Raw genomic sequence first — 15211 nt, forward strand, 5'->3', positions numbered from 1 at the left:
GCATCCATCTGTAGGAAAGGAGAGAAAAGAAAAGAAAGGAAAACACAGCATCACTGACCAGGTCTTGGTTGTAGTAGAGTAATTTTACAGAGGCAATATGCTAGATGGATGCTAGCATATGACCTACCTTCCTGACTGAATTTAATCAGCTAGCAAATATAATCGCTCTTTAAGCAAAATGAAACAAAAACTGCATCCCAAATGTTGCTGTAGATTTAAAAGTAGATTTCACCAAGCTCAGAAAAAGAGAATATTATCTGTATCTGCAGCAACTCTGGGGGCTTACAATATGATAAAAAGTTTAAAAAGATAATACAAAATGATTAAAATTAAGAGGGACTAAATAAAGACTGAAAACCAAGAGGGACGAGTGACATGGGGGTGGGGATCTCATCTCTGCCCCGTCAGCCATCCCCAGTGCCTCTATAGGGGGCCATGTTTTCAGGCTCTTTGGGAAGGCCAAGTGTGGCGCCTGACCTCTCCTCTATCGGGAAAATAGGCCAAAAGGCGGGGCCACAGAAAAAGGCTCTTTTCTTGGATCCTGCCGGCTGAATTTTTTTTTTGGCAGACAGGATCCAAAGTAGGCCTTTTTTACTGGAGCAAGTGGGATGAGCCAATCATATGATGAACAGTTGCAGGAACTGGGTGTGTCTAGTCTAATGAAGAGAAGGAGTAGGGGTGACGTAAAAGCAATCTTCCAATATTTGAGGGACTGTCACAGAGAGGAGGGGGTTGACCTGTACTCCAAAGCATGGAGGGCAGGACAAGAAGTAATGGATAGAAATGATTAGATGGACATCCAACCTAAAACTAGGGAGAAATTTCATGACAGTGAGAACAATTAATCAGTAGAATAGCTTGACTCCAGAAGTTGTGGGTACTCCAACACCAGAGCTTTTTGAGGAGAGGTGGACAGCCATTTGTCTGAATGGTAAAGGGTGTCCTGCTTGAGTAGGGGGTTCGACTACTAGAAGACCTCCAAGGTCCCTTCTATAATCCCACTGAGGTGAGACAGTTCTTCAGATACCCTAAACCCAGGCTAAAACCAATGAATTAATTTTTCTCATCCTGTCCAATCACCAGACAATGCAATAGATAGAATATACATATCTATACAACAATGCACACATACCCCCGCACACAGATTTCTATTTCTATTACAAAATTACATAAAAGCATAAGAAGTCAGCCATGTACACAAGAAACACCTTGCACAGATCATCTGCTCACCTATTTCTCAAATTTCACTCATATTCAAATTTCTAGTTAAAACATGTTCAACTTAATTTACCAGTAAACTGCCATGCCCACATTCCCCACCTTATCCTTGTTTATTGTAAAGAAGCAGTGAATTGATGCATGCTTGCCCTTTGTCAAGGGACGCGGTGGCTCAGTGGGTTAGGATGCTGAGCTTGTCGATCAGAAGGTCGGCAGTTTGGCGGGTCGAATCCCGAGTGCCGCGTAGCAGAGTGAGCGCCTGCTACTTGTCCCAGCTTCTGCCAACCTAGCAGTTTGAAAGCACATAAAAATGCAAGTAGAAAAATAGGGACCACTACGGTGGGAAGGTAACAGCGCTCCGTGCGCCTTTGGCGTCTAGTCATGCCGGCCACATGACCACGGAGACGTCCCTCAGACAAGCGCTGGCTCTTCGGCTTTGAAACGGAGATGAGCACCGGCCCCTAGAGTCGGAAACGACTAGCACGCATGTGCGGGGGAACCTTTACCTTTACCTTTACTGCCCTTTGTCCCTGATTCACATTTCCTTCTGAACAAGTGGAGGGGAGGGGAGGGGAGGAAAGCTTTACAATTGGTTATAAAAGCTGCATGATGCAGGACCCACAAACCATTACCTGGGTTGGGGAGTCTTCAGAGGACACCAAAAATTCCACATTTCACCCCTGAGCTACGAATATTCTCTTCCATTGCATTATCTAATGTTTGGACATGATGAGACATGTCCAACGTCCTTGTTGGTTTTAGCAGCTGATTGAAACGAAACCTCCACCTGCTCCAGATACATAGCAAATTGCATTCTTGGCACAGATTTCTCCACCGCACGTCCTGGCTAGGGACTACCTTAGAAAATCACTACTTTTTCTGCCAGTCCTTTGCTGCCAATTCCCAAGACCTGCTTCTCTGGGGCAACTTCACCATTCTGCTTCTTGATGTGGCTCACAAAGCTAAACCGAGCAGAATGCAGGTTGCAGCAGACCACTCATTATACAGCATGGGAATGCAAATTTCATGTAGACCACAGATGAACAAGCACCACACTCTCTTGTGCCTGTTGCAGATGACTTTTACCATGGTGGACAGAGAGAGGAGAGCAACAATGATTTCCCGAGGCTGTCCCTGATGGTGACTGCTGCAGATTTGGGAACGTGTCTTGCCTTCACTGGATAGCATCCCTCTCTCTGCTATTCTCTAACTATATTGGTAAAACCATACTGTATAGAGGTAGTCCTCGACTTACAACTGTTTGTTTAGTGACTGTTCAAAATTGCAACGCTTGTTTTAACTCCTTCTCAAAGGAATCTTTGGAAATCATTTTTGGCACTGTAAAAAGTACACATTTTGGCAATACTAATCACCAGCAGTAATATTTCATTTCTTGGTAGAAGGGTTTAGTTCAGATCGCAGAGATGTTGATAACACTGTCAAACTGTAGATATAGTTAATGATAGACAGTAGTGTGTTTACTGGAGGAAGGTAGAAAACAAATTCGCATTAATTAGGATGGATGCAGCTCAAAAAAGTCCTATCTTTGTATATTTTCCATCCTCTTCCTTCTTGGCAATGGTTTTGGTTCCCATTCACTAAGCCTCCTATTTTCCTTTCTTTTTCTACCCCATTGAAAGGATCCATGGGTGCACAGGGGGCAGGGAGCAAAAAACCCAGAAGGCAGCAGTGACCTCATGGTTTTCTATGGCAGCCTCTGCCCTCTGAAACTCTTTTTCCTGAGGTTTGGCAGGCCTCCACCCTCTTAACCTCCCATAAAGCTAAGGGCTGGGAGAAGATTGAATAATTGCACATTAGAAGTTCAATTTGACACCAGGTCTTTATTGTTTTTAATGTTTTTATGCTTTAATATGTTTAGTTTTATAATTTCAATATGATTTTATATATTGTTTTAACTTTTGATTGAGATCACCCAGGATTTGTTGGAAGACGAGTGGCTATATACTGTAAATGTTATGAATGAATGAATGAATGAATGAATGAATGAATGAATGATCAGTGCTCCACCACTCTGCAACACATGTAAAAAATAAGTAGGGCTTAAATTGTGTAGCTTTCATCTTGAACTTTTTGCCCCCTCCCCCCTCCCGGGTCTCTGCATTCATCCTAATCTCATTCAAGCGTAAGTCCCCAAGTCACCTCTTCAGTATCAGTAGTAAAACAAATAAACAAATAAACCATGTCCTTAAATGAGTCAGAAGAAGCAACACTAAAAAAAAACAGTGGAAAAGTTTGAATTAATTAATCTCTTTCAAGTATAGCCTTGTTTATTATTAGCACATCCCTAAATCAAAGCAAGGGACGCGGTGGCTCAGTGGGTTAGGACGCTGAGCTTGTTGATCAGATGGTCGGCAGTTTGGCGGGTCGAATCCCGAGTGCTGCGTAACAGAGTGAGCGCCTGTTACTCGTCCCAGCTTCTGCCAACCTAGCAGTTTGAAAGCACATAAAAATGCAAGTAGAAAAATAGGGACCACTACGGTGGGAAGGTAACAGCGTTCCGTGCACCTTTGGCGTCTAGTCATGCCGGCCACATGACCACGGAGACGTCCTCGGACAAGCGCCGGCTCTTCGGCTTTGAAACGGAGATGAGCACCGGCCCCTAGAGTTGGAAACGACTAGCACGCATGTGTGGGGGAACCTTTAAATCAAAGCAAAAACTTCCAATTATTACACTGAGCTGAATAGTATAACAAACATATTTCAATGATCATAGCTAAAGAATAGTTGCTGTATTTACCGTCACGTAATTTCAAATACTGTTCTCTTGTTTCCAAAAATACTCCCTCAAACTGGAAAAAGGGGAAAAAATGTTTTTAACTTTGTATCACAGGGTACAGAAGTTTGAAAACTCGGCTGAAAATATCTTTGGGGGCTTCATAATCCCCCAAATGAGAAAAGTTGGTTCAATGGGGGAAAGTTAAATCTCTCACTTCATCTAACTCCTTCCAAACCTCTACTCTTTTGACCCAAAAATCAGGGGAAAGATTTGGCCTCTGCCCACCCTTAAGTAGGGCTTCTAGATCTAAGGTGCAAAACTAATAATGACCACTGGATGGCAGCAAAAGGATAGAGGAAACCTTTTGCTCCCACCAAAATTCAGCCATACCTTTGTGATCTAGATCACCAAATCTAGATTTGGTACTTGCTATAAGAACAAAAGGGAAAAAAGAAAGTGTGTGTGTGCTGGCAGGATACGAGTCCTTTACCCATTCCCAGAATGATCCCATGTGAGTGGTCAATTGGGAAAACTTTAGATCAAATCTCAAGGCCAAAAAGGGCCACAATTTCATCTTTCTTCACTGTGGTGGGAAGAGAGAATGGCTTTGAAGGGTGAGGAAAGAGCTGCTATCAAGGCCACGGTTAAATAAACAGGGTTTGAGCCTGTTCCAAAAAACTAATTTGAGTTAATGTCTGAGGCCTTGCCCTACTTCACACAAAGATGAAATGAGGGAAGAGGAAGCATATTCAGACTTGCAAGTTTCATTACTATAGCTATTTGCTATGGGATGTACTCTGGATTCCTAGGAGGGAGGGGCTGCATTCCAGAGGAACAAGTAACAATTCATTTCAGATGGTTTGTGTGAGGGAAAGAGGGTTAAGAGGGCTTTCCTCCAATAGTTCTAGAGCAGGGGTGTCAAACTCAATTTCATTGAGGGCCGCAATCAGCATTGCGGTTGCCCTCAGGGGGCCGGGTGGGTATGGCCAGGGTGGGCGTGGCCTAGTGGGAAGGCGTGGCTAGAGTGCATATGGCCTACTGGGTGGGCGTGGCCAGCTCTACATAGTTCGCATCAAGGGTGCCTATGGGGGCCTGGGCAGGAGTGGGACAGATCTGAGGGTCTCTGGCAGAAGGAGGGTCTCTGGGCCAGGGCCAAAGCAGTGGGGGCCGTTCCCTCACTGTTTCCAGGATGGCTTCGCGGGCCACATGAAACCACTTTGTGGGCCGGATCCGGCCCCCGGGCCTTGTGTTTGACATGTCTGTTCTAGAGTATGTATTGTTGTTGTTGTTGTTGTTTTTTGGGGGGGTTGTTGCCATGGGTAAGGAAGAATAAAAAAAAATCTGCTTAGAAAAATCACAACATATCTTTCTTGGATTTTGAACCCTCATACTCTAAGAATGAAAGTAGTCCTGATCTATATGGCTTTGGCTTCTTAGTCTGGCCTACCTTGCAGGGCTGACAAAAACAGAAGAAACAAACCTCAACTCCATCTGCTGCTAAGAGCCAGCGTACAGATTCCATTTGTCCTCTGCCTGATAAATTGCAAGATAAAATATAAATGCATTTAATACAATCAGTTACTAAATTTATTTCTAATAAAATGTATACAATGTATAATGTATAAAATGAAGTCATAAATCTTGTGAGAATTCAGCTGCAGATAAAGATAGCATCCCTAGGGACATGTTAAAATATGGGTGTGGTCTGTTTATAGATTGACAAAGCAACTCGTTTAAGGTGTGTGTGAGAAAGGGGTCTATTCTTCACAATGGGAAGAATACATTCTCCATTGTGATGGAAATCTCACAAGTAAATGCAGACTGCAAGGGAGTTAGCTTGTTTAATGTGCCTGGGAAAGAGTTTGATAACTTTTCTGATTGAAAGGGTTTCACAGAACATAGAATAATTGAGTTGGAAGGGACCTTGGAGGTCTTCTAATCCAACCCCTTGCTCAAGCAGTAGACCCTATACTATTTCAGACAAATGGCTGACCAGACTCTTTTTGAAAGCCTCCAGCGATGGAGCACCCACGACTTCTGAAGGCAAGCTATTCCATTGGTTGATTGCTCTCACCGTTAGGAATTTTTTCCTTAGTTCTACGTTGCTTCTCTCCTTGGTTAGTTTCCATCCATTGTTTCTCGTCTTGCCTTTTGGTACTTTGGGAAACACTTTGACCACCTTGTCTTTGTAGGAGCCCCTCAAATATTGGAACAGTGCTATCATGTTTCAGGGATGACAATGACAATGAGGAAAAATTGGGAAAAGAAAGGTTTTATGCCTGGCAGTGGGGCACAGATCTTATTTCTGTTCTTCAATGTATAAATCTCAAAAAATGTACTATGCAATTGTTGTTTTGGGAAAAAATATAAAGTGAATAGTCTTGAATTATGCAATACTTTACATAAATATGGAGCAAGGCATGCATGAGAATAAAGGGAATTCTTAGCAAATGATGCAACATTAAACTGGGAGTAAGACAAGGTTATGCTTTGATCCTTTGGTCGTTTGATGTATTTTTAAAAATATATTTTATTAATTTTTTAACATAGTCTCCTTAATATTTGGTAAACGTTGTGTTGTCTGGGTTTATATTTCAAAACAATCAATGAAAATTAATTTCTATAATTCCATAATCCACGTAGCTTTCCTTGATTGTCTCTTCTTCCAATGATGTTCTTTTGCCAACCTTAAATTAGTACACTTCTTAGTCTTTTGATAGATAAAAATTAAATATAAACATTTTTCTAGTATTTCTATAAGTAGCCACAACATCAATATAAAGCTACTTTTGTAATTAATCATCTTAATTATCTCATCATAAATCCTGTTTTCAAAGTTCATATTTAGATTTGTTTTCCCCTCAATGTTCAATGCATTCTTATCAGTTAAGATTTTCTCAAAGTTAATTACACTTAAGTATTTAAGTCTTTTTCCTCATACAAGCCATCCCATCAATTTTACATTTTTCGTATCTTAAAAAAGAAGAAAAATAAAGAAGAAAAAAAGAGTAGAAAAAGAAAAACAGAAAACAGAAAAAGGAAATACTATACCACTTAAGAAACATACTCCTCTTAAGCTAAAATACATTTATCTCCAGAATTTTTCTATTCTTTTTAGACATATTCACACCAATGTTTAATCTTTAAATATTCCATCTAATAAATTCACTCATCTAATCTTTGGAATCTATTCAAAACATTCACATCGAGATTTTCTCAAAATCCATTACATTTAAATATCTAAGACATTTCCCTCATATAAACCATCCCCACATTTTTATATTTCTCATATCATGTTACTTGAGGGGCCCCTCCCCTCCAGAATTTTTCTGTTTCTTTAACCATATTTTATTTATTTTTTTTATTTTAATTCCATTTATATCCCGCCCTTCTCCAAAGACTCAGGGTGGCTTACAAGCTTAGCAGTATTCAAACAAGGGTTTACTCTTTGGATATTCCATCTGATAAATCCCATCATCTAATTTCTTGATTCTAATGGAAGGGTTAAATGGCTGTTCTATGTGTAAGCTCAAAATGTGCACTCCTGTATTTGCTGCTGTTTTTATTAGTTTTGATTATTTTAATAGCTTTTTAATTCTTTTGTTTTTTAATTATTTTGATTGTTTGGGAGTGTTTGTTGTTTGTTGTTCTTTTTAATTTGAGCTGTCTAGAGCAGACATGTCAAACTCGTGATGTCATGTGACATCGTGCGATGTATCGGAGCTTTTTTCCCATTGCCGGCAATGGGGTGGGTGCGGTTTTGTTGTGAGGCGTCCGGCCCGTGGGCCGGCAGTTTGACACCCCTGGTCTAGAGTCACAATCTATGTTAGGAATGGAGGCTAAATGAATATTGAAAATGGACACTAAAGCTGGCTATAACCTTTTCTTATTTTAAAGAGGGTTTTTTTAAAAATTGAACTGAAATGTTAATTAACTAAAATTTCAGAAAGCATACAGATTTCAATGGATAAATTTTAAAGACCCCTCTTCAATGCCAAACGTTCATGAAAGATCAAATACTGAGATGCTATTGGAATGATTTAAAGGTCAATATTTTTCGATGTTTTTCGATGTTTCTAAGATTAAGAAAAGCAAAGAAGGAATATAAAGCTGCAGTATTTGATCAGGAATAAATTTGATATTTCTAGCCATTCCTAATGGAATTTTTGCTGAAACAGGATTGAAAATAAATCAGTTTCTGGACCTAAATAAAAGTTACCTATGGGGATAAAAGTATTTTTATTTGTAACTTTAAAAGAGGGTGAAAGGTTATATTAGCTTATGTTCAGTGTGATTGAAGAGAGGAAGTCACTTATTTCTTACTGTCTTTGTTGTTTCCTTATTTCTCTATTTTTTTCTTTTTTGATTGTTTTTCTTTTTTCTACAGCTTCTGAACTTATTCTTTCCAGCTTAGTTTGTATTAGTTTTTTACTATGGAGATTAAAAATTTCAGTAAAAGTATTAAAAGAGAAAAGGAACAAACACTGGATTAAGGCATTGCTAGATGGACTGCTTTCACTCCATCCTAAAATATTTTCAAGTTACATAATTCCACAGACAATTTTCTTCTGCATAATAGAAACTCACCTTAATGAAGTTTCTTTTCTCTACAAAAATACTGCACTGCACAGTATTTCTTTTTACTTCTGCTCCAGCTGGGAGAAAATCCTGTTGCTGCTGCAGTTCAAAACAAAGAAGACAGTTTTAATCCCCACCTTTATGCCTAATCATTCTGCAACAAAAGTTGCTCTACCTACAACTAATGCAACTTCAGCCTCTCTTTATTTTATTTTTCTTCCTTTTCCTTCCTCCATTGTCCTTCATCATATCTAATCTACTGCTTGAACAGCTTATTCTGTAATTTCTCTTTCTCCTGTTAAAGATCTGCAAATAGGAAACAAATAAGCTAAAGTATTTCTATACTGCCTTTAGGCAATTAACCGTTCCCTTCCAACGTAATCCCATTCTGCCCCCAGCAGCTCACATACAATATCTGAAAAGTTGGAAAGATAATTCCATATCAAAATGTCAATACTAACCTGCAAAGCCTTGAAGGGATTTTATTGTGCTTATGATTTTAATATAAGTTTGACATTAGCAGCTATTTTATATAGTAACCATTAGTAACCATTTTATATTGATACTTGTATTGTTATTATGTAATCATTGTTTTGTTATTTTTGTAATCATTATTTTGTAGTCAGATGCTTTTAAGTATTTTGGAAAAGTAAAAGCCTCATGTTAAAGGGGAGGGGGGAAAGAGTTGTGGTGGAGCCTGGGCTGTTGTGTATGATAATAATAATAAATAATAAACCTTTATTGTGTACATGTGTACATTGAGATTAGCTGAGCCTCCCCCCCCGTGCTCTCTCCCCCCCCCCCCGACACACAGTGACAACAAACCCTCCATCCTACCACACCATGTGAACCAACTACACCACACACCGGCCTCCCAAGTCAATTCTCCATAAGATTATGTCCCATTTAAAAGCCTAACAGCCCACGGATAAAAGCTATTTTTCAGCCTGTTGGTACGGCTGGCTATATTCCTATATCTCCTACCGGATGGGTGTGAGTCATGCCTGAGAATCTTCCTCACTCTTCCAAGGCAACGAGCCCTGGCGATGTCATCCAGTGGTGTCAGGGAACAGCCCACAATGTCTTGTGCTGTGCTCACTACCCTCTGTAATACTTTCCTGTCCGTGTATGAGTCATCATCTAGGAATTATTTTTCTGTACCTTTTGGTTCCTGGTACCAAGACCAGATCTCTTTGTTCTGGAAAGGTATAAAAGGTGGAAGACATCTTTCCTGGTTGTTGCCTTCATCTCTCTACCAGCCACAAAGAGAGATGTGGCCACCCAACTCTATTTTGATCAAAATAAAAGTTGTTTGCTTGCTGAAACCTCAGCTCAGGATTTTCTTTTGGCTCTTTTAAATTCCTGAGTAATGCTGGGGCAATTGTGAGGCTAAGTGTAAAACCTTACAGCCTGATCTTATTTGTATCTCCACCAAAAAAATCATATGAAGAAATGAAGCTCTGTCTGCTTGGCATATTGTCTGCTTCCCCTGTCAGAAAAAGGCATTCCCACTGAATTTCCTGTTTAAATTTATCATAACATTAATTGAACCTGGGAGCAAAATACTTTGGATTAGGCCCAATTACAAAATGAACCGATTGACTCCTTCATTGTGATCACTGCCTAGAATTATCTACTGTTATTGATGCTACAGGATTACACTGTTTGGGCAAAACAGTATTTAAAATCTCTAAATAAACTAGGAGAAATAAAATGGAGCAAACTAAATACACCGTAAACACAACAACTAGAATATTATTTTTTAAAAAAATATTTCAAATTATCCCACCTAATTATAAAACTATTTTGTAAATAGAATACTAAATTGGTAAATTATTAAATGAACAAAAGATTTTATTAGTCCATTAAGCTCCGTAATACTGGTTTGAGAAGGTGCTAAACTCTCAAAGTACTTACTAGATCTGCATTCTCTTGGGGTTTATGGCAATGATCAAACACTTCTGGAAGACTTAAAGTATAGTTAGGGCTAAACCAGTGGTGGGATTAAAATATGTGAACAACCGGTTCTCTGTGTGGATGCCGCTTCCGGAAGTCTGTTCTGGGCCTGGGCAACAAAAAATTAGCTACCGGTTCTGCCGAACTGGTGCGAACTGGCTGAATCCCACCACTGGGCTAAACACAGAGAGGGTGTTGAATAACTCAAGATGGCAGCTAAACAAATAACTCCAGGCAGCTAATAATGGGGGATTACATTCTTTTGCGGCTTTCTGCCTCTATCAGAGCTGGGTCACACAAAATGTAATATACAAACCCTTGCCGATATACAAGCTTTCAACAGGTCATTTAGTGAAGGTTCGAAGTTACAGCGGCACTGCAAAAAGTGATTTATGACCATTTTTCACACTTAGGACCTTTGTAGCATCCCCATGGTCAGATGATCAAAATTTGGATGATTGGCAGCCGACTCATATTTGTGACAGTTGCAGTGTCCCCTGGTCATTTGATCACCTTTTGCGACCTTCCGACAAGCAAAGTCAACAAAGAAGCCAGATTCTCTTAACAACCCTGTTACTAATTTAACAACTGCAGTGATTCACCCCTGTAGCAGGCAACCCTCTTTTCTCATCTGCATAAAAAAAACGATGCTGACCCAGAAAAATGCTTATGGAAAGAGCAAAATCCAAGCCTATGCAGCGGCTGCATTGCCTGAACCCAACTTAAAGCTGCCTCTTTGCATTCTCCAGCTCTCCTGACAGGGCTGCAGTATCTGGGCTGCAAAAATCCAGAAGACAATATGGAAGCTAAGCTCTACAGAAATCTGGCTCTTTCCTGCTACCTTCCTACTACCCGCTACCTTCCAGCACGGATGGGGGTAGTAGCCCTACGAACGTCACGTTACTATGCAGTCTGGCATACGAGGAAGGCTTTAATGATTTTTTTCATTTCAAATAGTAGTCATATCTCTATAAAAAGAAATTAATTTGAGAGAAGGGAAAGATATTAAAAGCCAGGAAAAGCCGCAAGTGTGTACCCAGAATTCCAACACAATCAGTAAAGACAGTTTAATTACATTGCACAAAACTAGTAGGATCTCTGGTGAAATATTAATGGCACCACAGCTTTCTACCCTGGGCAAAGTCTTCACAGCTGTCTATTTTCTGGAGCTGACCTTGAACTTATTTAACAGTGACTGAGATGAGACAATTTACATGTAGTGAGTTTTGGGGGGGAGGGGTTGTACTCTTTGTGCTTTCAGAAATCAGTTAATTATTGTTTTGATGTTACATATTATGATCTGGTGGGATCCCTAAAAAGTTAACACTATCTGTGTGCAAACATCTAATTAAAAAATCATCACAAGGAGAAATGATAGCTTCCATATATATTGGAATGAAAGAAGTTTTATCACATCATTTGATGAATGATCTTTAAACTAATAGATCCCAAATAGAGCATTGATAATATGGAAACCATTTTATCTGTTCATTGGACCTTCCCTATGTGTAGAGTCTTTTTGGTTATATTTTGCATGAGATCATCTTTTGGGGAAAAATGAAGAAACCTCAGCTGCATCAAATTGCAACTTTTTTTCTAAACTTCATCACTCTCTCCCCTTAACAAGCAAATATGATCTTACTGTGTTACCAATTTTGAAGACAGACATTTATTCTCAAGATATTTCCATACCATCACTGCTTCCATTTGGCAATCCCACAAAAGCAGCTTGAAGATGGTTCATAGTAATCTTCTCTTTTGACAACTCCGAAGCATGGAGACACAAGGAGCAAAAAAAAATGTCATTTAATTACCGTCCCACCCTTTGAAGGATTACAGGCCCTAGAATTACACAAAGGTACATTTACTTTTGAACTCAAGTTATAGCATGGTAATAAATCATTCCAATGGTAATAAACCATTTAAAACTGTCAGAACTGGAGAATATTTCCCTATGTTAACATGTTGCAGAATCTCTGGGGTTTGGGAAAAGGCACTAAGGTTTGAATTTTCAGCTACTTCTGTCACTTCTCTTATCCCCTGATAGTGCTCTGTGGAATTAAGATAGCTGTGGAGGGAGAGGAAAGCAAGGGAAGTGACTCCTTAGCTGCCAATTCCTTATTAAACTTCTACTGTTTCTTGCAAAAAAGTCAGTAAGGGGTTTTCCTCAAGTGTCTGATTTTTGGATGAGAAGATGGGTAAATATTTTGACACATAGCAACCATCCATTTAATGACCATTCAAACCTATGATGGCACTGAGAGATGGACTTATGACTGGTCCTCAAAGTTGCAGCCACTGCAGTGTCCCTGTAGTCACATGATCATGAGTTGGACCTTGGCAACTGATTCCCAATTATCACAGTTGCTACCTTTCCTACTGGCTTCCCCCAAGCAAAGTCCATGGGGAAAATGGCAAGAGATTGCAAGTTGCCCCCACAAGCCATTCCTGCTCCTGCCACTTTTTCTCCTGCCTGGGCATCTCACGCCCCATAGCCTCCTGCCTGCCCATCCTCTATAGCACCTGCCCATAACACCTGCCCACCAGCCCACCCTTTACTCTAGCCCCACCCTTATCACCCACAGGCCCAGCTGCCCTCTGGAACACCTGAGCACAGCACCTGTACTCCACAAGGCCCACTTGCGGCAGCCTGCCTGCCCGTCCATAGCTCTCATCCACCCGTCTGCATGCCTGGGATGCAGATTCTTCACATATCACAGGCGCATGTGAAGTGGCTGACAGACCACTCAGAGACAGCTGGCTAACCTCAACGAGTTTATTCAGAATCGGACAACAGGGTATTAGGGGCTTGGGCTTTTATAGCCGGCAGCCGGCCAGCTAGTCCAATCAGCGGCAGGTCTTCTCCCGCCGAGATTCCTGCACCAATCCGCTCCTCGTATTTCTGACAGTTCCTTTGCCGCGTGGCTGGGCGGCTCCGCGTTGTGTTGACAGCCGAGAGCTGTCAACCGGCTGCGCCTGCGCCTTGCTGGGGAGTTTTGACAGCTGTCAAAACTCCCGCGTGTTCGGCTGTCAAAGAGCTTTACCTCATAACCAACATTGTTTAACTTTATAGTAATAACTATTTACATATAATACAGCATGAAGTGCTCTCACTTAAGGATCCATGCAATCCTCACTTAATGATAGCAAGAGAGACTGTTAGGATTGCTTGCCACTAAGTAACCTGTTCGCATGAGGTCCTGCTTTATAACTGCATTGCTTAGCAATGAAAATTCCAGTCCCAATTGCTGTCATCACCTGAAGACCATACAACTGCTTAAAAGTGGAAGAGACAGGTCAGATATGAAAATACGGGTTAAAAACTAGAATATTATTACTTCATTGTTACCAATATAAATTGTCTCTCTAAACTAGGAACCAGGCTGTCATCTGTCTTCAGTACTTAATATTAGTGACATAAAACTAAGATTCTCAGAGGTAGGCAAAAAGTGAACTCTATCTATGTTTGTACTTATTTGGAGTTTGTTTATCTATCACATTTCTCTACCACCCATTTCAGTGTAAGCGGTTTATAGCAAAAAATTATTCAAGAGTTATTCAGGTGTTAGCCACAGTTCTGCTACATCAGGGGTGTCACACTGCTGGCCTGCAGGCCGCTTGCGTCATACGGAGGCCGCGTCCACTCCAGCTCCAGCAATGCAAAATTATCATTATAGAAATTGATTGTAGAAAGGGAGGATCAGTTGGTCTTTTCACAAATGGAGTGAGGGAGGACTCAAGTGTTTCTAAAACTTTAACAGAATAAGAGAGTTGGAGGAAACCTTGGAGGTCATCTAGTCCAACCCCCTGCGCAAGCAGGAAACCTTATACCATTTCTGACAGGTGGAAGTCCAGTCTCTTCTTGAAGGCTTCCAGTGATGAAACTCCCACCACTTCTGAAGGCAAGCTGTTCCATTGGTTGATGGTTCTCACTATCAGAAAATTTCTCCTTATTTCTAGGTTAAGTCTCTCCTTGATCAGTTTCCATCCATTATTCTTTGTCTGGCCTTCAGGTGTTATGGCTATCCTCTCTGTGAGAGCCCCTCAAATATTGGAACACTGCTATCAAGTCTCCCCTGGTCCTTCTGTTCACTAGACTAGCAATGCCCAGTTCCTGCAACTGGTCTTCATATGTTTTAGCCTCCAGTCCCCTAATCATCTTTGTTGCTGTTCTCTGCACTCTTTCTAGAGTCTCAACATATTTTTATAGTGTGGAGACCAAAACAGGTTGCAGTATTCTAGCTATGGTCTTACTAAGGCTTTATAGAGTGGTATTAGTACCTCATGTGATCTTGATTCGATCCCATTGTCAATGCAATACTTTGCAGTGCTGCACAAACACATAACACATTCACCAAAAAAACCCCAACACATTCACCACAAAAAAATTAAATTATTATTAGAAGTTAATAAGTTTGATTCCCAAGTCAGGCTACAATAAAAGGCAGAGAGACACTTCTGGAGGAATTAGGAAAGTGTTTATTGCAGTAGAGCACTAATCAGGAAGCAGGCAGAGATGGGTGATGGTCAGCTCTGGCCATCTCCCACCACTCTCTTATAAATGTCTAATTCAAAAGGTAACACTAATTATTAACAATGCAGACATAAGGCAATGAGTTATCCCATATTCTCTTCATCTGTTTTTGCTTTCTGAGCATGGACATCTTGTTTAGGTTTAGGTTTTATTAGGTTTTATTAAATTTTTATACCGCCCTTCTCCCG

General features: G+C 40.5%; 1 long non-coding RNA gene across 4 annotated transcripts; it reads right to left on the bottom strand.

The window, feature by feature from the left end:
• Positions 1–3489: 3489 nt before the first annotated feature.
• On the bottom strand, positions 3490–8940 carry LOC308660640. Of its 4 annotated transcripts, none has more exons than XR_014024765.1 (5): positions 8279–8940; positions 6030–6172; positions 5436–5488; positions 3745–3877; positions 3490–3664 (listed from the first exon to the last, which is right to left on the bottom strand). It is a non-coding gene; the product is annotated as an uncharacterized lncRNA (long non-coding RNA). The 4 variants fall into 4 exon arrangements; XR_014024767.1 differs by adding an exon at positions 3977–4028 and having other exon boundaries at positions 3490–3877; XR_014024764.1 differs by having other exon boundaries at positions 3490–3877; positions 8543–8940.
• Positions 8941–15211: the final 6271 nt, after the last annotated feature.

This window comes from Vipera berus (assembly GCF_964194415.1).
Source record: "Vipera berus genome assembly, chromosome: 1".
NCBI lineage: Eukaryota > Metazoa > Chordata > Lepidosauria > Squamata > Viperidae > Vipera > Vipera berus.